The sequence below is a fragment of the Tupaia chinensis genome, unplaced genomic scaffold (assembly GCF_000334495.1).
Source record: "Tupaia chinensis unplaced genomic scaffold, TupChi_1.0 Scaffold000366_1, whole genome shotgun sequence".
NCBI lineage: Eukaryota > Metazoa > Chordata > Mammalia > Scandentia > Tupaiidae > Tupaia > Tupaia belangeri.
The window spans coordinates 1,421,571-1,426,666 of NW_006159863.1; positions in this window are offsets into that span (position 1 = coordinate 1,421,571).

Below are 5,096 nucleotides of genomic sequence, written 5' to 3' on the forward strand. Positions count from 1 at the left end.
TGCCAGACCTAGGACTTGAACCATGTGTTTGGCCATGTGGGAGTATCCACCACCCTTAACCATCATGCCACCTGCCAGCCCCACATTATCTTCTTTATGTATGGATAGATGTGATTTGCTAGGCCTGCTAATTTAATTTGTTAAGAATTTTTATATTTATATTCATGAGAATTATTAGTCTCTTGTCTTCTTAGAGTCTACTGGTTCTCTACTGTTTTTTTGAAAGAGTTTGTGTAATATTGACATTATCCCTTAAATATTTGAAACTTAATCTCTAATCAATCCATCTGGGCCTAGAGTTTTATTTAAGAAAAATTTTGAACTATGAGCGTAAGTTTTAAATATTCAAGTGTCTATGGATATTTTTTATTTTAAAATTTCTTTCTGTAATTTTTGCTCTTTAGGGAATTTGTCCATCTCATCTAGGTTGATAAATTTAGTGATATAACCTTGTTCACAGTATTTCTTTATTATCCTTCTCTGTCTGTAGGATCCACCGTCATGTCTTCTCTTTCACTGTTAGTAGTGTTAATGTTTTTCCTTGATCAGTTTACCTAGGTATTTACTGGTTTTATTTTTTTTAAATTACTTAATTTTACTTTATTATTTTATTTTATTTTTTATTTAATTTATTTTAATTTGACCAGAGGGGGAAAAAAGTAGAGAGAGACAAAGAGAAAGTGAAACAGCAAGCCGCCAGGTCTTGGCCTCTGCCACAACGGCCATGTGGGAGTCCAGCACTTTTAACCACCATGCCACCTGCTGGCCCCTTTATTTCTCTTTTCAAAGAACTCATGAGGATTAAATGAGATAATGTATATAAATCAAAACACTTTTTCTCCCTTTATCTCCTACACCTCTGACTCTCAAATTTTATATGAGGCTTCAGAATTCCCTGGAGATCTTGGGCAAAGTGCACATTCTCCTCTTACTCCTCCTACCTACTCCATCACTGCAATTCTGAATCAGAGGCTCTGGGGTAAAGGCCTGCAATCCATATTTTTATGGGCTCTTGGACCATAGCCGGTGGTCCCTGCTAAGAAACTCTTACCCGCCTTTGCACACTTCCTACCCGTCAGGCACAGAGCCTTGCACCTGGAAGTGTTCAAAAGAAAACAAAATGTTATAACAGATGAAGGCAAGGAACACAAATGACCCAGGCTTCTGCAGTTTAAGCAATCCCCAGGAAACTTTTCTCAGTGTTCCACTGTGGGTTGAGGCTTTTGGGAACAGCAGTTGCTTACCAGCCCAGCCTTGCCCAGCCCTGTTGGAAAGTTCTGTGTGGTCAGACATGTTTCTCAGCTCCCTGTTCTCTTCTCTCATGGCTCTGTTTTGACAGGTGTACTAAGGACTGGCCCAGCAGAAGTTGGCAGCTCAGTCCTGGCCTAGGAAGAGGAACTGGAGGAAGGGCAGAGGTCTGCCCAGTCCCCTGTCCTGCCTCAGCTGGAGACACAGTGAGGTTTCTGAGGGAAAAATGAATGGGCAGGCCTGGGGCTTTTTAGAGGTGCTCAAAGGACAAAGCCCAGGACTGTGGCTTCCAGGAAGTCCCCTTGCTCCCTAAAGGAGGACCAGGGAGCAACTTCAGGACTTTGGAAATCAGGTGGGGATTAAACTACCTAAACCACGAAGGCCTTACTTCAAATTCGGCACCTGAAATTCCTCTAGCTATCACCTCTTGACCTGGGGTCAGACTTTATTATTTAGGCTCTAGCACATTTCAGGAAAGCAACTGAGCAGGGCAGAAAAGAGGGTAGTTGGTTAGGCTTGCAGGACAGAGGATTGCAACACCTCACAGGCTCACCCACTCCCTCTGTTTTCTGATGAAGAAATTGAAGGTCACAGATGGCCAGTGTTGGGCCAGTGATGGCAGTGATGAAGAGTCCAGTTGGGCAAGCATGACCTGCCCCATTCTATGTCCACTGAGGGACTTCCATCATGAAGCCTACCCAGCCACCCTACTTGATGGGGTTTGAATTTTCACAAAATTTATAAATGTATTGATTCATTCCATTTGCTTCAAGTTTTATGGTCCTGACTGCCCATCTCCAGAACCTCCTGGTCAAATCCTTGAGTGTTCAGCAATACCTAAAACTGTCCAGATACTCTTAAGGGCCATGTTAGTACTAAGGGTTATTTGACGACATGAGACAGAGAAAGGGATTGGGGGCGGGGGGGGAACACTTCCTAGGGAATATGAATCAGAAGACTCCTAATGGTCCTAACCAATAGAAGAGTGAACTGGGAACTGGAGTTGCCACATAGCCAAGAAACTGCTTTGCCCAAAACCTACATTCTAGACCAAATGTCTAGGGGCCAGCAGATGGCATAGCAGTTACATCGCTGGACTCCCACATGGAAGTCCAATGAGCTCCTCAACCTCTTAAGAGAAGGGGTTGAGTCTGATGACTCACCAAGGGTCTCCTGGTTCTCATAATGCAGGGAATGTGGGACCAGGAGTGTGGAGAGGCTTGCATTCTGGACACTCATCTGCAGAGGAGAGTAGTGTGCACCCGCTGTGATCCAAGAAGCTCTGAATCCATATAATAAAGACCCTTGTGGGACCAGCAGTTAGTGTAATGGCTATGTCACTGGACTCCCACGTAGTCAACTGCGGTTCGAGTCCCGGACCCGGTGGCTTAAATTCACGCCAGGCACGTGTGCGTGTGTGCCCAAGATCCCAAGAGGAGAATGGAGGAAAAGGGATTGCGGCGTGGCCATCCCCTCTGGGGGGTGATTTCTCGCTTTCTATCTCTCTGTCACTCTCTGTCTGTCTGGCGAGCGCACATACCCTACAGTAAAAACCTCTCCAATAAAAAGAAAAAATAAAATAAAATAAAATAAAGACCCTTGTGATAATGACTGATGTCTACACAATGCTCATCATTGCTGGGTGCTACCAAATGAATTGTGTCCTTGACAAATTCATATGTTGAAGCCCTAACCCCCAATGTGAGTATGTCTGGAGATAAGGTCTTTAGAAAGTAATTTAATCAGAGCTTGTAAAGGTGGGGCCATAATATGGTCCTGTAATTATAAGAGAAAGAGAGCTATCTGTTTCCCTCTGCCACGTGAGGATGCAGAGAGAAGCTGGCCATTTACAAGCTAGAAAGAGCCAGCACCTTGATCTTGGACTTCTCAGCCTAAAGAACTGTGAGGAATTAAAATTCTGTTGTTGAAGTCATGCAATCTGTGGTGTTTGGATGCCAGTCTGGGCAGACTAGGACACTAGGCAATTGGCCCAGAGCATCCTTTCAGCAACCTCATGAGACAGGTACAATTACAGCCTCATTTACAGGAGAGAAAAAAATGGAAGCACAGGGCAGTTCAGTGACTTTCTCAAGGCGGAGTTTTGATACTGATAAGTCTAAAAACTCATTATCCTTGTGACTTTGGGAAGTCAATTATTCTAAGCTTAACTTTCCTCATTTCTAAGTGGAGATAATAATAGTAGACACCGTATAAGTTGAAGGAAGGATGAAATGAGTTACCGTATGCGAAATACTTACAATGGGGTTCTGTTGCTTAGTAACTGTTGTGGCATTTGTTATTATGGTTGTTCTGCTCCTGTTTCTATAGCACCACCACAGATTTCACTGCCAACTTCTCCCATAGTCACTCTTGCCCTGTGTCTCTACTTTTTAAAAATTTATTTTTAATATTATTATTTTAAATTGCAATAGGACATGTGAGCTCATCAGAGAGAGAGAGAGAAAGTGAGGAAGAAAGCCACCAGGTCTGGGGCTTGAACCATGTTTGGCCATGTGGGAGTCCAGCACTTTAAACACCATGCCACCCGCTGGCCCATGTGTCTCTACTTCTAATGCATGCCCATGTGTCTCTACTTCTAATGCATGATTCCTTCACTTTCTCTCCAAGGTTATAGCTCATTGGACCCAGTAGACTCTTGATCCAAGGGGCTGACAATTAGATCACTCTCCCAGGAATTAGGAATCAGTAACAGAAGGGCTGAGTCCATTGGTGGTGAGTGGTAGGCGTGTTCTGTTGGACCTTATGCAAATAGAAGATGCTGGTCAAGAGAAAGTTGGTAAGGAGGTGTAGAGAAGAGAGATCGATGACTACCAAGAGACAGAGAGATGGGAGACGAGTCAGTTCTCTGGAACACAGAGAGAAGCTTTGGATGCTGGTGGCTCTCCAAATCTGGTAACCATGAGGTTTGGCTGGACTTTGGCTTGGGTAGCCCTATTTTACCTGCTATGTCCTTATCATGAATGACCCCTCCCATTCCCTTAAAAGAGCTTGAGGGGGGTGTCTTCTGTGGATTTATGGATGGGCTCGAAAGTGTCTGTCTCCACCCTGAGCCCTTAATTGAAATCTTACAAACCACATGGCCAAAGGCTAGTTTGTGGCAGTTGTCTGAGATGACTGAGTTTTTTTGTCTTTGCTTTAATGTTCTCAACTTATTCAGCTTTTTGTTCCTTGCAATCTTGTCTCTCATTTTGGCCCCAAACTCATCTCTTGGAATTGATCCCACATCTAACTTTTCTGGATTTTTGACTCAAAGACTTTAGCTGTCCTGGCTCAGCTCTTTGGATGGTGCTCTTTCCAGAACTGCCCTACACTCACCTCAGCAATGAGTAGTTCGAGTTTCTGAAGGTTTGCTTGGAGCCCCAGACAGTGAACAGATATCACCACACATCCTGCCTGCCTCTGTTACGGCCTAGATCTTTGTACCACTGCACGGTGTCACCTTTCTGGACCGGTACTTATCCACTGCTCTTATTCACAAGGATGACTTCCACCATCTCCAGACCTGTTCCATGCAGACTCTTTACTGTATGCCCTCTCCCCTAGGAAAGTCGCTCCTAAAAGGTGGCCTTTAGGCCCCACTCACCTCTGTAACCCCCATAGCACCTAACGTGTCCCACACGTACCAAGTGGGGCTGGGGAGGAGGGACCTTGTGCCACATGGATGGTTGAGGAAGAAGCCAGGTCCACATATGGTGGCCCTGTTTGACCTCAGCCCCATTCCCGTTCTGTTCTTCTCATCCCTTTGCTCACTTTTTTTTTTTTTTTTTTTTTTTTTTTTTTTTTAATTTTTTTTTTTTGGGAAATTTGTCTCCCAACAACACCAAGAA